Here is a 27,309-nt window from a genome sequence, read left to right on the forward strand (position 1 = left end):
CATCAGTGCCCAGGAAAGCATGCCCCTGGGGACTGGGGACTGCGATCTGCTTTATTGCTTTTCTTCGATTTCTTCCCGAACTTCGCCGACCTTTACTGAGCTGGAATCCAAGGTAGTGGTGAGTGTCTTGACAAAGCTGCATTTTCTCCAAAGTTACCCTGTGCGCTCTTCTCGCCAAATGTTCAAGGAGTGTTAAAGAATCGGTCAGACCTAGCAGAAGCTATCAGGATGTCGTCTGCGTACTGAATCAGCGTGGAGGACAGCTGGCATTGGTCCAAATCAATTTTAACTGCTGCGGCATAAACTGCGGGGCTTTCAGTATACCCCTGGGATAGACGTGTCCACGTATATTGCTCATTCGTATAAGTAATGGCAAATAAATACTGACTATCCTTTTGCAAAGGTGTGAAGAATAACGCTGAGCACAGATCAGTAAAGGTACTAGCTTCCGCAGGTATAGAAGTAAGTATAATGTCGGTGTCCGGCACCAGCGGAGCATTAAGGACGACTATTTTGTTAATGGTTCTCAGGTGCTGCACAAATCGCCACTCATCTTTTCGGCCCGCTTTTGGGATAGGTAATACAGGGGTATTACACGGGCTTTGTATCTTCACCAGCAGCCTTTGCTGCAATAATTAATCAATTACTGGAGCGATACTGTACCTTCTTCGGCTTCTGTTACTTCTTCGGATACTGTTTAATGCAGGGCAGTGACACATCCTTTTTTAGAGTAATTTTATGCTCCCGAGCTACCCACATGATTTTTATGTTTGGCCCATAGGTTCAATGGTACCCGTGCCAAGGCTCTAGGGAGAAGCAGAGGGTCTTCTGCTGGTGGCTGTCGCTTTTCAAAGGTTGTTTCTCAGATCTCGGACTTTAACATAACCCCCCCCCCCCCCCCCGTTAAAGAATTCTTTTCGCATTTTTGTCCCAATACGGGCAGAGTTATATTACAAACAGTCCTGTTTGTAATAATATAACAGGTGTCGGCCCGAAATGTTGACTCTTACTTGACATGACGACTCTACTTTTTTCCCATAGATGCTGTTGAGTTCATCCAGCATTTTGTGTATGTTGCTCGGATTTCCAGTATCTGCAGATTTTCTCTTAATTGTGTATATACAGCCTTAGTGCCTTCCATCAATCCTCTTTAGGTTCTGCGGCCAATGTCAAATGAGGCAATGAGGAGTCCCCCAGTCAGAATCTTTCTTCCTGACCTTCCACTAAGTTTTCCAGGACCAGTAATCCCTCGGGACCGAAATACACATACGGCATTGCCTTTAGCTTTTCTTTATCGTTCAGATAGGGGTGTACAGCTTGATCATGGTGCGGGTCCGTTTGCAAACTGTAATAGGCGTGCAATGGAGCTGCTATTAACCAAACATTGCAGATTTTGCTTGTCCTACAGTCTCTGGACCTGCCAAGCAGAGGGATTGCTATCCAGCAGGGGACGTGGGGCTGTTTTAGATATAATGAAGGTGTCAGTTAAAAGCTTATCCACTGAAGTTTGTGATGTTCATAACAGATGTGGTCAAACTATGACATAGTTTGACATTGTCATGACATCCAGTCATACTGAGAAAATTAAAATTATCGTGAAAGCTGCTGAAAAGTATCTTGGTATAACGTGTTATGTGGGAAGCTGTAAATGAAAGTCTAATGGGTGGGGTATCTGTATCTCAGTCTCCTTGTGAGGGTATAAGAACATTGCCCTGAGAATATGACAGTGAGATGAGAGAAGCCTGATTTCTAATGGTCAAGAGTTTAAGAAGTTTGTTTCTGATTCATTAAATCCACCTGGTGTTGTACGTATTCAGGAAACCTCATTGCTACCACATTTAAGATTTTCTTTGCAGGATTATATTGTAATTGGGTGTGATACATTAATTGGTAGAGGGGGTGGTGTTGCAAGTTTTATAAGGAAAGGGATAGGGAAGAAACGTTGATGAAAATGAAGTATACGAAGCTCTTGCAGTAGAAGTATTTGATTCAACAGGTAGGGGCATAAAGTCGTAAGTTTTTATAACCCTTGTGGAAAGCTCTCAATTGATTTGTTTGAAAGCATACGTAGCTGAAGCTCACAAAGGGTTGTACGGTGTGGGGATTTTAATCCACATAGTTCACTGTGGGGTTGTTCACAGAATGATGGTAATGGTTTGATTGTAGAATATTTTTTAGATATTTGACATCTTGTATCTCCTAATGATGGGAGGGACAAAAGATTTAATGTTCATAATATTTTGAAGATTTAACTTTAGTTTTGAATATTCTGGCTGGAGTGAGTTGGATGTTATGTAAAATGAAACATAGGGAAGTGATCATTTTCCTATATTGATAAGCTTGGTTGTGGATTTATATCGGGGACAGAAGGCCACTTTTAGGAGGTAGAATTTTGGTAAAGCAAATTGAGAGACGTTTAAGGTTTTACGTGATGAATGTCTGTCAGGGCTCAATGTTGAGGATGATGTGGATTTCTGCAATGAAAGGTTATGTCACATTATCCATCAAACTGCGGTGGAAGTGATTCCTATTAAAAAAGGGCATTAATAGGAGAAAGGCTGTACCATAGTGGACTGAGAACGGTGCAAAGGCAATTAGGGAGAGACATGAGGTATTCTGAGAAAGTTAGGAATTGTCACTCTCCGAGTGACTTTTATTAAGTATAAAAGGGCACAGGCCGTGGTGAGGAAAGTAGTGAAGGTGGAGAAAAAAGTTTACTGGAGGTCATATTGTGATAGTTTTGGAAGGGGTTTTAAACTTGGAGATGTTTAGGGAATGATTAAATAAATGGGGCGGGGGGAGTGGAATTCGTAGGGCTAATAACATTTCAGTATTGATTAAAAAAGGTAATACGATTGTTACCGAAACAGAGAAGGTTGAATTATTGTCTCGGTCATTTGCTGCAATTCATAATCAGGATAATTTAAGTGAAGAGTCTGAACAATGTAGGGATAAGGTTCTTAGTGAATACCCTGATGTGTTGGAAGCTAGCCACAGCAATGCTAGTATTAGTGATGTAGAGTTTTCTTTGTGTGAATTTATGACAGTTATTAATAGCACAGGTCAGACAGCTCCAGGAAAGGATGGGTGTATGTTATTGCACGTTTAAACATGTGGCTGACAACTGTCAGAATACTTCTGAATCATAATTTGGAATTTAGGCCATCTTAGAACATAGAACATAGAGTAGTACAGCACATCTTCCCCCACCCCCCCCCCCCCCATGGAAAATGGCAGTTGTAGTCCTATTCTAAAACCTGGAAAAACCGACATCAGATCCTTGTAGACCAATATCATTAACATCCCATATGTGTAAACTTATGGAACGTATGGTAATAGTGGTTGAATTGTATTTTGGAAAAAAGCGATAGTGTTTTATCAGAGTGGATTTCGGAAGGGCAGAATAACATTGGATTTAGCTTTGTGTTTGGAAGATATTGTGAAAGCACAGGTAAATGATGAAGTTGTAAAAGCAGCATTTTTGGTAAAGAAAAAGCATATGTTATGTTATGGACAGAATGTCCTTTGATTAAATTGTGGAAATTAGGAGTGAGATGGAGGAAAACTATATAACTTTTTTACTGAATTTTTTATTTGGACAGCCTATGCAGGTAAGGTTAGGAAATGTATATTCGGGCTTCTGTGAGATAGAGAATGGGACTTCACAAGGCAGTATTTGTAGGCCTTTGTTGTTTAGTATTATGATTAATGATATTTTCTCTGAGATGGGCACTGAGGTGGGTAAATCACTTTTTGCAAATGGAGATTTATGAATCACAGAGAAAAAATTTAATTGTATGTGGGATGCAATTAGCAATTAATAAGGTTGAATAGTGGGCAAATAGATGGGGTTTTAAATTTTCAGTAGCTGAAAAACAAGTCGTATGTTTTACAAAGAGGATCTATAGACATGCATTTATTTTGAAACTGTGTAGTCAAACTCTTGAAGTGTCAATGGTAAGATATCTTGGCATGTGGCTGCATGATAAGCTGACATGGAAGCACCATATCAGTAAGATAACTGACAAATGTAAGGAGGTACTAAATATTCTTGTGTGTCTATATGGGTACTCTTTGGGTGCTACACAAAAATCTCTTGACAATATAAATTTGTTCAATTGGATCGGTACTTGTTTATGGCTGTGTGGCTTAGGGATCAGCTTCATCTTCACACTTAAAATATTTGGATGTGATACAAGCATAGGATTTAAGACTGTGTTGTGGTGCAGTAAGGTTGTCTCCTATTTCAGCTGTACTGTTTGAAATGGGACAATTGCCCTTACAATGCAGAATGTGAAGTTGTTGTTAACATACTAGGTTAACTCGTGGGGGCAGAGGAATTGTCACAAGAAAGGTGTTTTTAGTTTTGGCTGGCTGAGTTCTCATCACACTAGGAATATGTATTTGTTGGATTATGTAGATTATGTAATTTGTCCCACTGTAGCTTTTTCAGTAACCCCACCATGTTTTTTTTTTCAATGGCTTTAGCTGATTTTAATTTGCATGATTTAATGAAATCCAAGGATCCTGATATGCCTGAGAGTTTGTTGGTTCATCAATATGTTAAGCAAAATTATTGTGATATGTTAACCATTTTTACTGATGGATCAAAAGATAATTTAACAGGGAATGCTCGTGTGGCTGTTTTTGTGCCTGAATTACAGGTATTAATAAAGAAACGCCTTACTAACTATTTATCAGTGTATATTGCAGAACTGATTGCCATCATTTTGGTCTTACAGTGGGTGAAGGAAACTGTCCTTGCAAAGTTGTAATTTGTTCAAATTCTTTTTCAGTTTTGACTAGTCGTAAAACGAGTTGTTCTAGCAGTAGGTCAGATTTACTGCTGGATGCTCTTCAAACTTTATTTCACCTTCTAAGTATTGGTCTACATGTCCTCTTCTTATGGACTCCTACACAGAGGTGTTGAAGGGAATGAGTGGCTTGATTGTTTGACCAAAAAAGCTATTAAAATTTCATCTGTGGATATAGACCTTCCACTTAACAAATCAGAAGCTAAGGGGTTAGTGGGGCTAAGAATTGGGAGATTATGGCAAGACCTGTGGGATATTGGACATAGGAGGAGACAGAATATATAAAACTGTTAGATTGATGGGAGAAGGGGGTAAGACAAGAAGGGAAGGAATTATATTAACTTGACTTAGAATTAGGCATATTATGTTTAATTATTCCTTGTATCTTGTTGGGAAAACATCACTCCGGGGTGTGTAGGTGTTATCGTCATTATGAAGCAGTTGAACATTCTTCTACAATGTGAAGCATACAAGGTTGTAAGAGAGCAAATACAGGCTGCGCTACTAGCTTTGGGGGTTGAGAGTTTTCATCTTAAAAACTTTTCTAAGTTACAGAAGTGACTTTAATTTGATTCATAATATTGTCTTTTATTCTTTAAAATCTACCTTTCGGCGGTAATTTAGTTTTCAGTTGATAAAGAACTAGTAAGAGTTTTATTCCCAACTCTCTACACCACACTCCAGTCCAGTTGGTGGCGAAAATGCACCTTTAATTTGGATTGCCAACTGCCATTAAAAGTCAGAAGAAGGCGATTCAGTGTTCAAGCCTACTGAATTTTTGTCTAGTGTTTCTTTTGTGCTCAGTTATTCAATCCTGTTTGAGACCATGTCTCAATCCCAGCCTCAGATACTCCAGCATTTGGATCCAAGCCATCTTCATAAAGGACTCTTGTCACAATTAAAGTTTGCTGATGACACAAAATTAGGGGATGGGCTGTTAACATTCAGGCAGCAGAATCAAAACATTTCAATCTAAACAAAATCCAGATGTAGGCAGGTGAAATTTAATGAATGTAAGTGTAAAGTAGAAATATTAGATATAAATGTACATGGAAGGTGTGGGTCTTGAGTTAGAAAGCTCACTGTAAGAAAAGGATTTGGGCATCCTGGTAGACTCATCACTATCAACATCTAGACATCGCACAGAAATGAAAAGGAAGGCTAATAGAATGTTATAGACAATAGACAATAGGTGCAGAAGTAGACCATTCGGCCCTTCGAGCCTGCACCGCCATTCTGAGATCATGGCTGATCATCTACTATCAATACCCGGTTCCTGCCTTGTCCCCATATCCCTTGATTCCCCTATCCATAAGATACCTATCTAGCTCCTTCTTGAAAGCATCCAGAGAATTGGCCTCCACTGCCTTCCGAGTCAGTGCATTCCAGACCCCCACAACTCTCTGGGAGAAGAAGTTTTTCCTTAACTCTGTCCTAAATGACCTACCCCTTATTCTCAAACCATGCCCTCTGGTACTGGACTCTCCCAGCATCTGGAACATATTTCCCGCTTCTATCTTGTCCAATCCCTTAATAATCTTATATGTTGCAATCAGATCCCCTCTCAATCTCCTTAATTCCAGCGTGTACAAGCCCAGTCTCTCTAACCCAGTCTCTCTATGTTGGTCTATATAATGCGCTCCGTGAAGTTCAAGTAAAGAGATGCTCTCCTTAAGGTATATAATGCACTTGTGAGGCCACACTTTAAGTACTGTGTACAACACGATCCACACAATCAATGCCCCTCATCATCTTATACACCTGTATCAGATCACCTCTCATCCTTTGTCGCTCCAAGAAAAAAAGGCCAAGTATACTTGTCATGGTTTCTTGAAATAACCAGGAGACACAGAAGGTTCTTCGAGAAGTTTAAGCTTTTATTTACAAACAAAAGCTGAGACAATTAATGAGCGTGTCACTAATTGTCTGCCGAACCCTAGTTCACAGTATTCTTTATAGTAATTTCTTATCTTAGTCGAATTAGCATACCCCGGCTCCTATCTCAGTTACATTAGCATACCCCGTCTTCTATCTCAGTTACATTAGCATACCCCGTCTCCTATCTCAGTTACATTAGCATACCCCGTCTCCTATCTCAGTTACATTAGCATACCCCGTCTCCTATCTCAGTTACATTAACATACCCCGTCTCCTATCTCAGTTACATTAGCATACCCCATCTCCTATCTCAGTTACATTAGCATACCCCGTCTCCTATCTCAGTTACATTAGCATACCCCGTCTCCTATCTCAGTTACATTAGCATACCCCGTCTCCTATCTCAGTTACATTAACATACCCCGTCTCCTATCTCATACCCTATCCGCTTGCAACGCTTATCACCAGCACATTAGTTTCTCCGTTCACCACCAATATTTCTGCTCAGTAGCCCATACTCACTCTAGTCTACTCCTTGGAACACGTGTCCCCCTTCCTGGCTTTGACTGGTCCGCATACCATCACACCACTCCACGATCCCGTCTACCACCGTTATCTCTACATTGCTTACTTTCACTGTTAGCTACATTCTCAAGGCATTGATGTGTTCAATAGTACAGAGACAATACAGAGATTTCATTCTGGCTAATAAGTTGGATACATAGTAAATATAAGGCTGGTTTCTCACTGTTAGCTACTTTCTTAAGGCACTGATATGTTCAATAGTACAGAGACAATACAGAGATCTCATTCTCCTACTAAGTTGTATACATACATAGCAAATAGCAAACACAAAGCTGGTTGCATAGTTTTGGTTACACAGCAAACAATGCAACTTTATTCTCCAATATAATCCCCCCTTTGAGACCCATAGGGTTTCACACAGAGAAAGAAGACTAAGAGTCCGCGCACAAAAGCCCCAATAAAGTCCAGCACTTATTCCCAAATCTCGGGTTAAACTATAATTTTCTGCGCCAAGACCTTAAAGTATTCTCTCCCTGTTACCCTGGGCCGCTGAGCCAAAAACCTATCCCTTTGTACCTGAGACAGGAAAAAAAACCTCAGTAGACCTTACAATCTACTCCCACACTGTCGTTTTGCTCTTGTTCATCCTGCAGGTGTTGTAGGCTGTAACAATACATCTTTGGTGCTTCTTTCTCCACTAAGCTTGCTTCAGTAATTGCCACGAGCATCGGAACTTGTTTGGTTGCAGCACGCACTACAAAAGACTTGAGACAAGGAAGAAAACAGCACAGAACAAGCGCACAGCTCAGCAATACAATACCGACAGTCATTGCCATCTTAGTCAGCCATACTCCCCATCCTCTGAGTCTGCTTTCTAACCAGTCAAATAACTGATGTCCAAACCCTGCATTCTGGTTAACTTCTTTTCTGAGACTTTTCAACTTATACATTGCCTTAGTAAACGATCCTTCTGGACTAGTGTTATTTGGTATAAAAGTACAGCACTGCTCTTCAAACATCACACAAACTCCTCCTTTTTCTGCCAACAGCCAGTCCAATGCTTGTCTATTCTGCCACACCATTTTGCTAGTTGCATCTAACTGTTGTCCCAAGGCTTCCAATGCATCATCGGTGTAGTTGATGAATCTTTGCTGATTGTAATATATATAATTTATCCATTCAACATTCTTAATAGTTCCTATCAAGGGTAGAAATGCTTCGAAGCCTGCAGCAATCTCATTCCTTGCCTTAAATTTGTTAGGTATACCCCTCGGCTGTCCTATACTATCTATCCAGATCATCGAGTCAGGTTCATATTTTCTCCTTTTCCGCAATAGTATCTGCTGTTCAGAGATATCAGTGTTGAAGTGTACTTTAGGGGATACTATAACTTCTTGAAGTAGCATAATTCGTGTACACATACCTGCCCAACTGAGGGGAAGCGTGGATCTCAGACCTCCTTCCTCACCACACAGCCACCAGGTGTCTGCTAAGGGGATGGTCTGGGCATCCAATGCACCTTCGGGTGGAGGGGAACCTACTATGTGTCTTTCGCCTGGCGTTACATCCCACATCTGAGTGCAGCTACCTCTGAAATGACCCACTGGACGAGCACCTTTCCGCATAAAACATTCATAGCTCAACTTATACTGCATTATAAGCTGTTCCAGTGTAGGTGTCTTGCTCCTTTTGTTTACAGCCCATGGTCTGCTGTAGTTGCAGTCAGAGGCAAGCTTGCGTTGATCAAACTGCGGGGAAGCCTGATATAACATACACCAATATGGGCACATTGGTGCGTTTCTCATACAGCTTTGATAGCAGGGATCTGTTACAACACAAAGCTTCAGGAAACAAGCCCTAACCGGACCTGGACATTGTCGTTCACATTGTTCCCTGTGCTCTCTTTGCCACCGCGTGCAGGTGGAGAAGTTATAAGGCATGGGAACTACATGCTGAGTGGGGCTTTCCCTTGAGCACAGGTAACAATTCTGTCTCTTCATCATTCCTGCCGTGTAAGTTGACCATTGATACCACTGATTAGTATGTGTCTTTAACCATGGCGAGGAGGTAAGTGTTGTGCTCCTCTTACTTCTTTTCTGTAGGTTCTGTGGGGACTTAACAGTCCCATTCCGTATCTGCCACACTAATGGTTCCCAAGTCTGCACTGGAGTATGTGGGTGCTTTGTCCCCAGGGGCACGACTGGTCATTCCCAGGTCATCCCCATTATCTGAAGAAGAACTACTATCCACTACCACATCCTGACGGTTTTCAGGCCCGTCCTCAGGACCAAAAATTTCCCTTACTAATTGATCAAACTCCTGCGGTGCAGTGTCAGCTTCTTGTTCCTCCTGTCTGTCTCCTGCTAACTGCTCTTCCGCATCACTTACCTCGGACTCCTCCCCTGATTGTCCTTGCGGGACTGCCCTCGTGCAGTGGTTCAGATGGTACCAGGTGGAGCGTCCTTCTACCTGAACTGCGGTGGGTGATGCCTTGGTCACCGTAAAGGGTCCTTCCCTTCTCAGCTCATTCCACTTTCTCCGAAAAACTTGCACGTAAACCTTGTCTCCTGGTTTGATTAGTCCTTCCCCTTGTACGGTCTCCGGCTCCTTCTGTTTTTCCTGTGCATAAATAGACCTATGTATCATAGTTAGCTGCTGCATGTATTGTTTCAATTCTATTTCCAATTGTTCCAAACTAGGTCCTTTATATGGCCCTCTCCACTGGGGCACTGGCATGGGCCTCCCAGTAAGCATCTCATGTGGTGTCAGGCATGTCATTCGATTAGTTTGCATGCGGTAACTCATCAATGCTAACGGTAAAGCATCGACCCAATTAAGTTTAGTGTCTGCACAGATCTTGTTCAGTTTGGCTTTCAGGGTTCCATTAATTCTCTCTACCATGCCCTGTGACTGAGGGTGGTATACACATCCAAATCTTTGCTTTATCCTCAGCGCTTGTAGTACCAATTTGACTACTTTCTGGATAAAAGCAGAACCATTGTCTGAGCTAACTTCTGTAGGTATTCCAAACCTTGGGATCACTTCACTTGTCAGAAATTTTACCACTTTCATTGTCCCTACCATATCTACACTTACCATTATTTTAATGCAATTGTTGTCTTCTGATATCCACACTGTTACGGTTTCAGAACTCTTAACTAAGGGTCCTAAGTCTTTAGACGGATATCCCTTGTTTACCAACAACGTTACGTGGGGCGCAGCCTCTGGTATCCTGTACCATTTTTCTAAAAAGGTGTTCCACTTAACTTGTAAAGCTGCCCCTTGCTTTCCAATTATCACAGCCTCCCCTTCCAGGTGCTGTTGGGTACATGCCTCCAGGTGCCATCTCTCCTCTAACTCCCTGTTCTGAGTCTCGTCAAAAATCACTGTACAATGCAGCTCAGATTTGGGCATTACAGCCCTGGGTAATATAGCCTGCACACCCTTTTTCCATCTTTCCCAGGTTTCCTGAATCTGGTCTGCTATGTCTCCTATCCAAAAAACATTAGCCTTCTTGTCTTCTCGCACTATCAATGGAACCCCTGCTCTTTCCACACTCAGCCCATTTCTGGTGCATTCTAATTTTAATTCCAATTTCAATAAGGCATCTCTGCCTAACAAATTAATCGGAGTTCCTTTAGATACTAGCACTGGCAAAACAATTCCTTTATTTCCCATTCTCAACTGCACAGGAGCCGTGCACTGTGTCAACTGTGTTTTCCCCGAGAACCCTACCGTCTTAATAAACTTTCCTGACATGGGAAGGTGAAGGGCATACTGTGGCTGTACACAAGTGTACGTGGCTCCAGTATCTATCATCATTGGTGTCAGTTGCCCTTCTAACATAACCTGAACAATGGGTTCCTCGTCTGCCTCCCTTGTTATCATTGGGTAATGTCCCTTCCCACTCGAGTTCTCGGGGCACCCCTAATACCTCGCATAGGGGTTCACAGGCCCGCTTGGGCCTATGGGGGCTGGTTCTTGGCTAAACTTTAGTTCCCTTTTTATCGGTTCCTGCTGGTGTGTAACAGGCCATGGTGTAAACGGACAATCTCTTCTCATGTGACCTGGCTGATTATATCCCCAGCACAATCTCTCTACCTCTCTTTCCCCCTGTTTCCTCACTGGTCCCCTCTGCCCATAGCTCCTCTTTCCCCCTCCTTGGGACTTCCAGTCCTGTCTGGGCTGTTTGAATTTAGTCTGTTCCTGATAGGGCATTTGTGGGAATGCTCCTCCAAAGACGTTGATTATTGGCATGGGGTTTTCCAGCCCTTGTCTTACAGTATGATCGGTCCCTCCATATAGCAGTGCTTCATCCAGTTCGATGGCTGTACTCGGACCGGTGGTTGCTGGCAGCATCTTTTTGCTTTTCTCTTTTTCCTTCTTTTTGAGTTCTTTGAGCTGCATTTGTATTAACTCTCTTTGCACCTCTTCCTGCTGCTCAGCCAACCTTCGTTTGTCTTTCTGGTATTTCTCAACCACATGGACTACGTGGTCTCTGAATTCTTGTGGGGTCATTGACTCCCAACCACTTCCTCCAGTTTGGATTTTACTTGCGGAGGCATTGCATCCAAGATGCTATGTCGGAACAGTGAGGTGATAAATAAGCTATTTTCCACCTCTTGCTCAGTCTCCAGTCTCCACCTTTTCAACTGGTTTTCTACATAGGCTGCTGGGTTTTCAGTATCTCCCAGTGGATCCCCCTTATTGGAGTATAAAAGTTGCATTGTTTGCTGTGTAACCAAAACTATGCAGTCAGCTTTGAGCTTGCTATTTGCTATGCATGTATCCAATTTAGTAGGAGAATGAAATCTTAAGAATGTAGAAGATAATGGGGTGTTAATGAGAGGTAGCTAAGAGATGTAGATTAGAACATGATTAAGTCAATAGGTAGAAACAATAGTGGCGGATGTACTTGTGATATGCTAATGCAACTAAACCAGGAGATTGCTATAAAAAATGCTATGTACAAGGATCGGTGGGCAATCAGCGACTAGCTCACTGACTGTCTCAGCTTTGATTTGCAAATTAAAGTTTAATACTTCTTGAAGAATCTTCTGCGTCTCTTGGTCATTTGTGGGGCACGAGAGACCACGACAAAATTGGCAACTGCGGCAGGACCGGAAAGAGACCCGCAGAAAGGGAACGGCAGATTGGGGACGCTTTGCGGTCCTCTAGGGACCCGCACAAGGCTAACAGAATTAAGGGAGCACCCAAACAAAAGGTAAGCGCTTTTTGCAACAATTTGGACTAAGAATTCTGTTGGTTTTGGGGAGGTCTTGGAGTCTCAGAATTGTGGAACCACTGCCGAAGGGTCTCTCCGGTCCAAAGAATCTGGCAGAATTGGGGGTTAAAAGGAGGCTCAGAGGATTGATCAAGAACACTGCAGTGAGGGTAAGTACAAATAAGTTAATAAGAACTTAAGTTAAGAAAAAATCCATGTGGTTTTGGTAAATCCCTTTGGATACCACTTCATATGAAACGAAGGTCTGAACGGGCAGGGAAAGGAAAATAGAGAAAATCCTCGTGGATACCGCTTCGTATGAAACGAAGGTCTGAACGGGCAGGACAGAATAGGAAACAAGTACAGTCCAACGCTAACTTCCCTGAGCAGCAGACTCTGCTACGGCAGAAGAGAAAATATGAACCTGACCCGACAATCCGGATTGACAGTATAGGGCAGCCAAGAGGTATACCTAATGAATTCAAGGCACGGAATGAGATTGCTGCAGGCTGGGAAGCTCTCATACCTGTGATAGGGATAAGCAAAAATGTTGCATGGATAAATTATATATACTACAATCAACAGAGGTTCATCAACTACACCGATGATGCGCTGGAGGCCTTAGGGCAACAGCTGGATGCAACTAGCAGGATGGTGTGGCAAAACAGGCAGGTACTGGATTGGCTTTTGGCAGAAAAAGGGTGTGTGTGTGTGTGTGTGTAATGTTTGGAGAACAATGCTGCACTTTCATACCGAACAATACTAGCCCAGAAGAGTCTTTCACCAGAGCAATGAATAAATTAAAGAATCTGCGGAAGGAGGTCAAACAGAATGCACATTTGGGCATCGGTGGTTTGACTGGTTAGAAAGCAAACTGAGGGATGGGGTGCGTGGCTGACTAAAATGGCAATGACTGCAGGCATTGTGCTGATAAGTTGTGCATTTATTCTGTGCTGTTTTCTTCCATGTCTCAAGACTTTGATAGTGCGTGCAACAGCAAAACAATTCCCGATGCTCCTGGAAGTTGTTGAATCTGACCCCAGACAAGGAGAAAAACCGATAATGTACTGTTACAGTCTGCTCGATGCATCGGATGGACTGGAGGGTGTTAATGATGTGGACACTAGTCTGTAAAGGTGTCTGAGTCTTTTTTCCTGTCTCAGCTACGGAGGGACAGGTTTTTGGCTCAACAGCCTAGGGTAACAGAGAGAGAGATCATTTTGAGCTCCGAGTACGGAAATTGTAGTTGACCCAAATTTGGGATTAAAATGCTGGACTTTATTTTGGCTTTGGTGCACGGCCTCTGAGTGTTCTCTTTCTGTGTGAGACCCTGTGGGTCTCAAAGGGGGGATTATATTGAGAAATATACCTGATATAAGCATTATATATACCTGAAATATAATCACTATGTATTAGCTATTTACTATACTATGTAATCACTTTTATGTACTGAATATTACTATGTATTATTTTACTAGACCCATTTTGCTATGTATTGTTTTACTAGATACCTTGTATTCTCTTAGCTGCATTCTGTGGCAATTACAGAACACCTGTTTAGCTAGCAGCACTATTAGCTGAAATGTACTCCATGTATTACACTCAGCCTTTGTTTAGTAAGAGATAACAGTGGCGGACAGGATGGTACGAGCAAGAAATGTAATGTGAGGGAGGTTGGCTGGAAAAATAACCTTGGCCAGGAATGGGGCCCCAATGCGAACTGGAATAAAATAATGGCGGCGCACCGAGAGCTAGGCAAGAGGGTTTGATTAGTTAATGTATAGATGATATGCAATTAAAAATTGATTGGGTATGCTAATAAAACCAAAATGTAACTGAGATAAGAAATTACTATAAAGAATGCTGTACACCGCAGCTCGGTGGGCTTTCGGTGACAAGTTCATTGATTGCCTCAGCCTTTGTTTGCAAATAAAGGTTTAAACTTCTCGAAGAATTGTCTGCGTCTCCTGGGCATTTCAAGTAACCACGACACCCTTTAAGGCTTTGGGGTCCACTTTGGGTGGATAAAGCTTCCTGAGGGCCTGCCATACCCTCTGCCTCACTCTGTCAAACTCGTCTCCATCAGTTCTCAGGTCGTTCGAGTTTATTATGCCAGCCATTTCCATTAGTTCGTTACATTTGGAGGTTCCCATCAACCTTATCAATAGTGCCTTCAAATCTCCCATATCAATAATCATCCCGCCGTTTCTTCTTCAGAGGCTCTAATCCATTTCCCTGCTCCTTCATGTAGACTGGGCAGAGTGTTTTTCAGCCCTTCTAGGTCCTGGGATCCCCAAGGGATATACTGCATTGTCCTGATCCTTTAACTAACAACAGCATCATTCTTCCCACCTGCCCTGGCTCTCCTCCTCGCCTAACTCCCCATCTGTCTCAGGGTATGTCTTTACTGCCTTCCACACAAATGTCTCCGGGGTCCTCTTCTTCCCTCGGTCTCCCTGTGGAGTCCTTCCTTTCTGTCCTGATTCAATACTTGGTTGGCCCCTGGAGTAATTTTCACATCTCCTCTGGCAATCCCCTCTCAGTAACTTATCTAGCTCTCTCTCTACTTCCGCAAGTTGCTTCCCTACTGCCTCCTTCTGCTCTTCTAGGCTTCTGCCTCCTACCTCTTCCCCACAAATTCTCGCATCCCCTCTCTCTCCACTTAACTCTTGCTCCTCCAATGAGTCACCTTCTCTTTCTTCCTGTCCGTGTCTGTACACCTGTGGCAGGGACTCCTCATGATCCTTACTCATGCTTGATTTCCTTCTCTCTTGTGTTTCTCCAAGACTCTCGTCTCCTACCTTCTTTCCACTTCCTCTTGAATCCCTCAGCTCTTCCTGCCCTGATGAGCTACTTTCTTTTCTAGTCTGTTCATTTCTACGGTATAACCGGTACTCCTCATACTCCTTTTCCTCTCTCAATTATTTCATCCATTCAATCTCTTCTTTCATTTCTCTCTTTGCCTGTTCCACCTTTATCCTTTCTGCCTGTATCTCCTTCCATATCGCCGCTTTTTCCTTTTCGTATTGTCTTTTATCCTCCTCATTATCCCAAACTTGTACTTCTCCCTGCATGTTTACTGTACCCGTCAGCAGGGGGCATTGCTTAGGGGTTCCTGTGGTGAACTAGATATACCTGTCTGACTGCTCCTGTGGCTCCTCCCACAGACCCTGCTGACTGCTCCTGTGGCTCCTCCCACAGACCCCTGTATAAAGGCGACTGTGGTCTGCTGCTCTCCCTCATTTTCCCAGGATGTAGTGTTGTTTGTTCTTCCAGTCAATAAAAGCCGATATCTCACTTCCTAAGTCTCAGCGTGAGTTATTGATAGTGCATCAGTTCCTTCCTCATTATAGGGAGGGGGGTTTTCTGTTTCTTTCACATCCGGGTATGGAGCTGAAGCCAGCTTCTCACTGTACCTCCCTCTCTCTCTAACAGGCTGTTTCTCCAGCACCTTAGTGTCTTCCTTGCATGTAATCAATATTCTACCTGTCCTCCTCAGCCTCTCTCCCTCCGTTCTGAAGAGTTTTAGCACTTGCATTTCTCGTTCTCTTTTTTGCTCTCTTTTCTTAGATTTATCTTTTGGTTTGTAATTTTTAATTAGTGCCTTCATTTCTTTGCACAAGCTTACATCAAACGTTCCTTCTCTTGGCCATTTTGTAACCAGGTTCTTGGTTCTTTTTTCCCATTTTTCTGAAGTTTTTGTGATCTCACATTTATTTACCGGGAATTTTTTGCTCAGAATCTCTACTGTCGTTCCTTTACCTGTCATGGTGTTCTCTCTTTCTAAGGTATTTCAGAGATTCACATTTCTTTTACTGGATAATACTATTTACTCTAATTCTATGCCTAGTCTATCATCTATCTACCAGTGCTTTAAACTATATATCAGACTGTCCTTGTTTCCTATTCCATTCTGCCCATACAGACCTCTACCTAGAGCGGTATCCACAGAACTTTCTCTTTACACCTAGTCTATTCAGACCCTTATCTCTTAAGGTGGTATCCATGAGGATTTTCTCTATGCACCTTTCCCTGCCCGTTCAGACCTTCACTTCAGACGAAGTGGTATCCACAGGGATTTTCTCTATGCACCTCGTCTATTCAGACCCTTATCTCTTAAAGCGGTATCCACGAGGATTTTCTCTATGCTCCTTTCCCTGCCCGTTCAGACCTTCACTTCATACGAAGCGGTATCCACAGGGACTTACCAAAACCACGTGGAATTTTTCTTCACTTGACTCCTTATTAACTTATTCATACTTACCCTCACTGCAGTGTTCTTGATCAATCCTCTGAGCCTCCTGTTAACCCCCAATTCTGCCAGATTCTTTGGACCAGTGAGACCCTTCAGCAGTGGTTCCACACTTCTGAGTCCCAGAGACCTCCCCAAAACCAACAGAATTCTTAGTCCAAATTGTCGCAAAAAGCGCTTACCTTTTGTTTGGGTGCACCCTTAATTCTGTTAGCCCTGTGGGGGCCCCTAGAGGACCGCAAAGCGTCCCCAATCTGCCGTTTCCTTTCCATGAGTCTCTTTCCAGTCCTGCCGCAGTCGCCAATTTTTGTCATGGTTTCTTGAAATAACCAGGAGATGCAGAAGATTCTTCGAGAAGTTTAAGCTTTTATTTGCAAACAAAAGCTGAGACAATTAATGAGCGTGTCACTAATTGTCCGCTGAACCCTAGTTCACTGTATTCTTTATAGTAATTTCTTATCTTAGTCGAATTAGCATACCCGGTCTCCTATCTCAGTTACATTAGCATACCCCGTCTCCTATCTCAATTACATTAGCATACCCCGTCTCCTATCTCAGTTACATTAGCATACCCCGTCTCCTATCTCAGTTACATTAGCATACCCCGTCTCCTATCTCAGTTACATCAGCATACCCCGTCTCCTATCTCAGTTACATCAGCATACACCGTCTCCTATCTCAATTACATTAGCATACCCCGTCTCCTATCTCAGTTACATTAGCATACCCCGTCTCCTATCTCAGTTACATCAGCATACCCCGTCTCCTATCTCAGTTACATCAGCATACCCCGTCTCCTATCTCAATTACATTAGCATACCCCATCTCCTATCTCAGTTACATTAGCATACCCCGTCTCCTATCTCAGTTACATTAGCATACCCCGTCTCCTATCTCAGTTACATTAGCATACCCCGTCTCCTATCTCAGTTACATCAGCATACCCCGTCTCCTATCTCAGTTACATCAGCATACCCCGTCTCCTATCTCAATTACATTAGCATACCCCATCTCCTATCTCAGTTACATTAGCATACCCCGTCTCCTATCTCAGTTACATTAGCATACCCCGTCTCCTATCTCAATTACATTAGCATACCCCATCTCCTATCTCAGTTACATCAGCATACCCCGTCTCCTATCTCAATTACATTAGCATACCCCGTCTCCTATCTCAGTTACATTAGCATACCCCGTCTCCTATCTCAGTTACATTAGCATACCCCGTCTCCTTTCTCAGTTACATTAGCATACCCGGTCTCCTATCTCAGTTACATTAGCATACCCCGTCTCCTATCTCAATTACATTAGCATACCCCGTCTCCTATCTCAGTTACATTAGCATACCCCGTCTCCTATCTCAGTTACATTAGCATACCCCGTCTCCTATCTCAGTTACATTAGCATACCCCGTCTCCTATCTCAGTTGCATTAGCATACCCGGTCTCCTATCTCAGTTACATTAGCATACCCCGTCTCCTATCTCAATTACATTAGCATACCCCGTCTCCTATCTCAGTTACATCAGCATACCCCGTCTCCTATCTCAATTACATTAGCATACCCCGTCTCCTATCTCAGTTACATTAGCATACCCCGTCTCCTATCTCAGTTACATTAGCATACCCCGTCTCCTATCTCAGTTACATTAGCATACCCGGTCTCCTATCTCAGTTACATTAGCATACCCCGTCTCCTATCTCAATTACATTAGCATACCCCGTCTCCTATCTCAGTTACATTAGCATACCCCGTCTCCTATCTCAGTTACATTAGCATACCCCGTCTCCTATCTCAGTTACATTAGCATACCCCGTCTCCTATCTCAGTTGCATTAGCATACCCGGTCTCCTATCTCAGTTACATTAACATACCCTGTCTCCTATCTCAATTACATTAGCATACCCCGTCTCCTATCTCAGTTACATTAGCATACCCCGTCTCCTATCTCAGTTACATTAGCATACACCGTCCCCTATCTCAGTTATATTAGCATACCCCGGCTCCTATCTCAGTTACATTAGCATACCCCGTCTCCTATCTCAGTTACATTAGCATACCCCGTCTCCTATCTCAGTTACATTAGCATACCCGGTCTCCTATCTCAGTTACATTAGCATACCCCGTCTCCTATCTCAGTTACATTAGCATACCCCGTCTCCTATCTCAGTTACATTAGCATACCCCGGCTCCTATCTCAGTTACATTAGCATATCCCGTCTCCTATCTCAGTTACATTAACATACCCCGTCTCCTATCTCAGTTATATTAGCATACCCCGTCTCCTATCTCAGTTACATTAGCATACCCCGTCTCCTATCTCAGTTATATTAGCATACCCCGTCTCCTATCTCAGTTACATTAGCATACCCCGTCTCCTATCTCAGTTACATTAGCATACCCCGTCTCCTATCTCAGTTATATTAGCATACCCCGTCTCCTATCTCAGTTATATTAGCATACCCCGTCTCCTATCTCATACCCTATCCGCTTGCAACGCTTATCACCAGCACATTAGCTTCTCCGTTCACCACCAATATTTCTGCTCAGTAGCCCATACTCGCTCTAGTCTACTCCCTGGAACACGTGTCCCCCTTCCTGGCTTTGACTGGTCCCCATACCATCACACCACTCCACAATCCCGTCTACCACCGTTATCTCTACATGCTTACTTTCACTGTTAGCTACATTCTCAAGGCATTGATGTGTTCAATAGTACAGAGACAATACAGAGATTACATTCTGGCTAATAAGTTGGATACATAGTAAATATAAGGCTGGTTTCTCACTGTTAGCTACTTTCTTAAGGCACTGATGTGTTCAATAGTACAGAGGCAATACAGAGATCTCATTCTCCTACTAAGTTGGATACATACATAGCAAATAGCAAACACAAAGCTGGTTGCATAGTTTTGGTTACACAGCAAACAATGCAACTTTATTCTCCAATATAATCCCCCCTTTGAGACCCATAGGGTTTCACACAGAGAAAGAAGACTAAGAGTCAGCTCACAAAAGCCCCAATAAAGTCCAGCACTTATTCCCAAATCTCGGGTTAAACTATAATTTTCTGCGCCAAGACCTTAAAGTATTCTCTCCCTGTTACCCTGGGCCGCTGAGCCAAAAACCTATCCCTTTGTACCTGAGACAGGAAAAAAAACCTCAGTAGACCTTACAATCTACTCCCACACTGTCGTTTTGCTCTTGTTCATCCTGCAGGTGTTGTAGGCTGTAACAATACATCTTTGGTGCTTCTTTCTCCACTAAGCTTGCTTCAGTAATTGCCACGAGCATCGGAACTTGTTTGGTTGCAGCACGCACTACAAAAGACTTGAGACAAGGAAGAAAACAGCACAGAACAAGCGCACAGCTCAGCAATACAATACCGACAGTCATTGCCATCTTAGTCAGCCATACTCCCCATCCTCTGAGTCTGCTTTCTAACCAGTCAAATAACTGATGTCCAAACCCTGCATTCTGGTTAACTTCTTTTCTGAGACTTTTCAACTTATACATTGCCTTAGTAAACGATCCTTCTGGACTAGTGTTATTTGGTATAAAAGTACAGCACTGCTCTTCAAACATCACACAAACTCCTCCTTTTTCTGCCAACAGCCAGTCCAATGCTTGTCTATTCTGCCACACCATTTTGCTAGTTGCATCTAACTGTTGTCCCAAGGCTTCCAATGCATCATCGGTGTAGTTGATGAATCTTTGCTGATTGTAATATATATAATTTATCCATTCAACATTCTTAATAGTTCCTATCAAGGGTAGAAATGCTTCGAAGCCTGCAGCAATCTCATTCCTTGCCTTAAATTTGTTAGGTATACCCCTCGGCTGTCCTATACTATCTATCCAGATCATCGAGTCAGGTTCATATTTTCTCCTTTTCCGCAATAGTATCTGCTGTTCAGAGATATCAGTGTTGAAGTGTACTTTAGGGGATACTATAACTTCTTGAAGTAGCATAATTCGTGTACACATACCTGCCCAACTGAGGGGAAGCGTGGATCTCAGACCTCCTTCCTCACCACACAGCCACCAGGTGTCTGCTAAGGGGATGGTCTGGGCATCCAATGCACCTTCGGGTGGAGGGGAACCTACTATGTGTCTTTCGCCTGGCGTTACATCCCACATCTGAGTGCAGCTACCTCTGAAATGACCCACTGGACGAGCACCTTTCCGCATAAAACATTCATAGCTCAACTTATACTGCATTATAAGCTGTTCCAGTGTAGGTGTCTTGCTCCTTTTGTTTACAGCCCATGGTCTGCTGTAGTTGCAGTCAGAGGCAAGCTTGCGTTGATCAAACTGCGGGGAAGCCTGATATAACATACACCAATATGGGCACATTGGTGCGTTTCTCATACAGCTTTGATAGCAGGGATCTGTTACAACACAAAGCTTCAGGAAACAAGCCCTAACCGGACTTGGACATTGTCGTTCACATTGTTCCCTGTGCTCTCTTTGCCACCGCGTGCAGGTGGAGAAGTTATAAGGCATGGGAACTACATGCTGAGTGGGGCTTTCCCTTGAGCACAGGTAACAATTCTGTCTCTTCATCATTCCTGCCGTGTAAGTTGACCATTGATACCACTGATTAGTATGTGTCTTTAACCATGGTGAGGAGGTAAGTGTTGTGCTCCTCTTACTTCTTTTCTGTAGGTTCTGTGGGGACTTAACAGTCCCATTCCGTATCTGCCACACTAATGGTTCCCAAGTCTGCACTGGAGTATGTGGGTGCTTTGTCCCCAGGGGCACGACTGGTCATTCCCAGGTCATCCCCATTATCTGAAGAAGAACTACTATCCACTACCACATCCTGACGGTTTTCAGGCCCGTCCTCAGGACCAAAAATTTCCCTTACTAATTGATCAAACTCCTGCGGTGCAGTGTCAGCTTCTTGTTCCTCCTGTCTGTCTCCTGCTAACTGCTCTTCCGCATCACTTACCTCGGACTCCTCCCCTGATTGTCCTTGCGGGACTGCCCTCGTGCAGTGGTTCAGATGGTACCAGGTGGAGCGTCCTTCTACCTGAACTGCGGTGGGTGATGCCTTGGTCACCGTAAAGGGTCCTTCCCTTCTCAGCTCATTCCACTTTCTCCGAAAAACTTGCACGTAAACCTTGTCTCCTGGTTTGATTAGTCCTTCCCCTTGTACGGTCTCCGGCTCCTTCTGTTTTTCCTGTGCATAAATAGACCTATGTATCATAGTTAGCTGCTGCATGTATTGTTTCAATTCTATTTCCAATTGTTCCAAACTAGGTCCTTTATATGGCCCTCTCCACTGGGGCACTGGCATGGGCCTCCCAGTAAGCATCTCATGTGGTGTCAGGCATGTCATTCGATTAGTTTGCATGCGGTAACTCATCAATGCTAACGGTAAAGCATCGACCCAATTAAGTTTAGTGTCTGCACAGATCTTGTTCAGTTTGGCTTTCAGGGTTCCATTAATTCTCTCTACCATGCCCTGTGACTGAGGGTGGTATACACATCCAAATCTTTGCTTTATCCTCAGCGCTTGTAGTACCAATTTGACTACTTTCTGGATAAAAGCAGAACCATTGTCTGAGCTAACTTCTGTAGGTATTCCAAACCTTGGGATCACTTCACTTGTCAGAAATTTTACCACTTTCATTGTCCCTACCATATCTACACTTACCATTATTTTAATGCAATTGTTGTCTTCTGATATCCACACTGTTACGGTTTCAGAACTCTTAACTAAGGGTCCTAAGTCTTTAGACGGATATCCCTTGTTTACCAACAACGTTACGTGGGGCGCAGCCTCTGGTATCCTGTACCATTTTTCTAAAAAGGTGTTCCACTTAACTTGTAAAGCTGCCCCTTGCTTTCCAATTATCACAGCCTCCCCTTCCAGGTGCTGTTGGGTACATGCCTCCAGGTGCCATCTCTCCTCTAACTCCCTGTTCTGAGTCTCGTCAAAAATCACTGTACAATGCAGCTCAGATTTGGGCATTACAGCCCTGGGTAATATAGCCTGCACACCCTTTTTCCATCTTTCCCAGGTTTCCTGAATCTGGTCTGCTATGTCTCCTATCCAAAAAACATTAGCCTTCTTGTCTTCTCGCACTATCAATGGAACCCCTGCTCTTTCCACACTCAGCCCATTTCTGGTGCATTCTAATTTTAATTCCAATTTCAATAAGGCATCTCTGCCTAACAAATTAATCGGAGTTCCTTTAGATACTAGCACTGGCAAAACAATTCCTTTATTTCCCATTCTCAACTGCACAGGAGCCGTGCACTGTGTCAACTGTGTTTTCCCCGAGAACCCTACCGTCTTAATAAACTTTCCTGACATGGGAAGGTGAAGGGCATACTGTGGCTGTACACAAGTGTACGTGGCTCCAGTATCTATCATCATTGGTGTCAGTTGCCCTTCTAACATAACCTGAACAATGGGTTCCTCGTCTGCCTCCCTTGTTATCATTGGGTAATGTCCCTTCCCACTCGAGTTCTCGGGGCACCCCTAATACCTCGCATAGGGGTTCACAGGCCCGCTTGGGCCTATGGGGGCTGGTTCTTGGCTAAACTTTAGTTCCCTTTTTATCGGTTCCTGCTGGTGTGTAACAGGCCATGGTGTAAACGGACAATCTCTTCTCATGTGACCTGGCTGATTATATCCCCAGCACAATCTCTCTACCTCTCTTTCCCCCTGTTTCCTCACTGGTCCCCTCTGCCCATAGCTCCTCTTTCCCCCTCCTTGGGACTTCCAGTCCTGTCTGGGCTGTTTGAATTTAGTCTGTTCCTGATAGGGCATTTGTGGGAATGCTCCTCCAAAGACGTTGATTATTGGCATGGGGTTTTCCAGCCCTTGTCTTACAGTATGATCGGTCCCTCCATATAGCAGTGCTTCATCCAGTTCGATGGCTGTACTCGGACCGGTGGTTGCTGGCAGCATCTTTTTGCTTTTCTCTTTTTCCTTCTTTTTGAGTTCTTTGAGCTGCATTTGTATTAACTCTCTTTGCACCTCTTCCTGCTGCTCAGCCAACCTTCGTTTGTCTTTCTGGTATTTCTCAACCACATGGACTACGTGGTCTCTGAATTCTTGTGGGGTCATTGACTCCCAACCACTTCCTCCAGTTTGGATTTTACTTGCGGAGGCATTGCATCCAAGATGCTATGTCGGAACAGTGAGGTGATAAATAAGCTATTTTCCACCTCTTGCTCAGTCTCCAGTCTCCACCTTTTCAACTGGTTTTCTACATAGGCTGCTGGGTTTTCAGTATCTCCCAGTGGATCCCCCTTATTGGAGTATAAAAGTTGCATTGTTTGCTGTGTAACCAAAACTATGCAGTCAGCTTTGAGCTTGCTATTTGCTATGCATGTATCCAATTTAGTAGGAGAATGAAATCTTAAGAATGTAGAAGATAATGGGGTGTTAATGAGAGGTAGCTAAGAGATGTAGATTAGAACATGATTAAGTCAATAGGTAGAAACAATAGTGGCGGATGTACTTGTGATATGCTAATGCAACTAAACCAGGAGATTGCTATAAAAAATGCTATGTACAAGGATCGGTGGGCAATCAGCGACTAGCTCACTGACTGTCTCAGCTTTGATTTGCAAATTAAAGTTTAATACTTCTTGAAGAATCTTCTGCGTCTCTTGGTCATTTGTGGGGCACGAGAGACCACGACAAAATTGGCAACTGCGGCAGGACCGGAAAGAGACCCGCAGAAAGGGAACGGCAGATTGGGGACGCTTTGCGGTCCTCTAGGGACCCGCACAAGGCTAACAGAATTAAGGGAGCACCCAAACAAAAGGTAAGCGCTTTTTGCAACAATTTGGACTAAGAATTCTGTTGGTTTTGGGGAGGTCTTGGAGTCTCAGAATTGTGGAACCACTGCCGAAGGGTCTCTCCGGTCCAAAGAATCTGGCAGAATTGGGGGTTAAAAGGAGGCTCAGAGGATTGATCAAGAACACTGCAGTGAGGGTAAGTACAAATAAGTTAATAAGAACTTAAGTTAAGAAAAAATCCATGTGGTTTTGGTAAATCCCTTTGGATACCACTTCATATGAAACGAAGGTCTGAACGGGCAGGGAAAGGAAAATAGAGAAAATCCTCGTGGATACCGCTTCGTATGAAACGAAGGTCTGAACGGGCAGGACAGAATAGGAAACAAGTACAGTCCAACGCTAACTTCCCTGAGCAGCAGACTCTGCTACGGCAGAAGAGAAAATATGAACCTGACCCGACAATCCGGATTGACAGTATAGGGCAGCCAAGAGGTATACCTAATGAATTCAAGGCACGGAATGAGATTGCTGCAGGCTGGGAAGCTCTCATACCTGTGATAGGGATAAGCAAAAATGTTGCATGGATAAATTATATATACTACAATCAACAGAGGTTCATCAACTACACCGATGATGCGCTGGAGGCCTTAGGGCAACAGCTGGATGCAACTAGCAGGATGGCGTGGCAAAACAGGCAGGTACTGGATTGGCTTTTGGCAGAAAAAGGGTGTGTGTGTGTGTGTGTAATGTTTGGAGAACAATGCTGCACTTTCATACCGAACAATACTAGCCCAGAAGAGTCTTTCACCAGAGCAATGAATAAATTAAAGAATCTGCGGAAGGAGGTCAAACAGAATGCACATTTGGGCATCGGTGGTTTGACTGGTTAGAAAGCAAACTGGGGGATGGGGTGCGTGGCTGACTAAAATGGCAATGACTGCAGGCATTGTGCTGATAAGTTGTGCATTTATTCTGTGCTGTTTTCTTCCATGTCTCAAGACTTTGATAGTGCGTGCAACAGCAAAACAATTCCCGATGCTCCTGGAAGTTGTTGAATCTGACCCCAGACAAGGAGAAAAACCGATAATGTACTGTTACAGTCTGCTCGATGCATCGGATGGACTGGAGGGTGTTAATGATGTGGACACTAGTCTGTAAAGGTGTCTGAGTCTTTTTTCCTGTCTCAGCTACGGAGGGACAGGTTTTTGGCTCAGCAGCCTAGGGTAACAGAGAGAGAGATCATTTTGAGCTCCGAGTACGGAAATTGTAGTTGACCCAAATTTGGGATTAAAATGCTGGACTTTATTTTGGCTTTGGTGCACGGCCTCTGAGTGTTCTCTTTCTGTGTGAGACCCTGTGGGTCTCAAAGGGGGGATTATATTGAGAAATATACCTGATATAAGCATTATATATACCTGAAATATAATCACTATGTATTAGCTATTTACTATACTATGTAATCACTCCTATGTACTGAATATTACTATGTATTATTTTACTAGACCCATTTTGCTATGTATTGTTTTACTAGATACCTTGTATTCTCTTAGCTGCATTCTGTGGCAATTACAGAACACCTGTTTAGCTAGCAGCATATTAGCTGAAATGTACTCCATGTATTACACTCAGCCTTTGTTTAGTAAGAGATAACAGTGGCGGACAGGATGGTACGAGCAAGAAATGTAATGTGAGGGAGGTTGGCTGGAAAAATAACCTTGGCCAGGAATGGGGCCCCAATGCGAACTGGAATAAAATAATGGCGGCGCACCGAGAGCTAGGCAAGAGGGTTTGATTAGTTAATGTATAGATGATATGCAATTAAAAATTGATTGGGTATGCTAATAAAACCAAAATGTAACTGAGATAAGAAATTACTATAAAGAATGCTGTACACCGGAGCTCGGCGGGCTTTCGGTGACAAGTTCATTGATTGCCTCAGCCTTTGTTTGCAAATAAAGGTTTAAATTTCTCGAAGAATTGTCTGCGTCTCCTGGTCATTTCAAGTAACCACGACACCCTTTAAGGCTTTGGGGTCCACTTTGGGTGGATTAAGCTTCCTGAGGGCCTGCCATACCCTCTGCCTCACTCTGTCAAACTCGTCTCCATCAGTTCTCAGGTCGTTCGAGTTTATTATGCCAGCCATTTCCATTAGTTCGTTACATTTGGAGGTTCCCATCAACCTTATCAATAGTGCCTTCAAATCTCCCATATCAATAATCATCCCGCCGTTTCTTCTTCAGAGGCTCTAATCCATTTCCCTGCTCCTTCATGTAGACTGGGCAGAGTGTTTTTCAGCCCTTCTAGGTCCTGGGATCCCCAAGGGATATACTGCATTGTCCTGATCCTTTAACTAACAACAGCATCATTCTTCCCACCTGCCCTGGCTCTCCTCCTCGCCTAACTCCCCATCTGTCTCAGGGTATGTCTTTACTGCCTCCCACACAAATGTCTCCGGGGTCCTCTTCTTCCCTCGGTCTCCCTGTGGAGTCCTTCCTTTCTGTCTTGATTCAATACTTGGTTGGCCCCTGGAGTAATTTTCACATCTCCTCTGGCAATCCCCTCTCAGTAACTTATCTAGCTCTCTCTCTACTTCCGCAAGTTGCTTCCCTACTGCCTCCTTCTGCTCTTCTAGGCTTCTGCCTCCTACCTCTTCCCCACAAATTCTCGCATCCCCTCTCTCTCCACTTAACTCTTGCTCCTCCAATGAGTCACCTTCTCTTTCTTCCTGTCCGTGTCTGTACAGCTGTGGCAGGGACTCCTCATGATCCTTACTCATGCTTGATTTCCTTCTCTCTTGTGTTTCTCCAAGACTCTCGTCTCCTACCTTCTTTCCACTTCCTCTTGAATCCCTC

The 27,309-nt window shown here is 43.5% G+C and overlaps 1 long non-coding RNA gene across 2 annotated transcripts; it reads left to right on the plus strand.

Annotated features, from left to right (window-relative positions):
* The first annotated feature begins 21,291 nt into the window (after positions 1-21,291).
* Positions 21,292-26,434, plus strand: LOC140718226 (uncharacterized). 2 transcript variants are annotated; one of them, XR_012096657.1, is made up of 2 exons: positions 21,292-25,155; positions 25,457-26,434. It is a non-coding gene; the product is annotated as an uncharacterized lncRNA (long non-coding RNA). The 2 variants fall into 2 exon arrangements; XR_012096658.1 differs by having other exon boundaries at positions 21,292-25,151.
* The last annotated feature ends 875 nt before the right edge of the window (positions 26,435-27,309 follow it).

This window comes from Hemitrygon akajei, chromosome 2 (assembly GCF_048418815.1).
Source record: "Hemitrygon akajei chromosome 2, sHemAka1.3, whole genome shotgun sequence".
In the NCBI taxonomy this organism is placed as follows: domain Eukaryota; kingdom Metazoa; phylum Chordata; class Chondrichthyes; order Myliobatiformes; family Dasyatidae; genus Hemitrygon; species Hemitrygon akajei.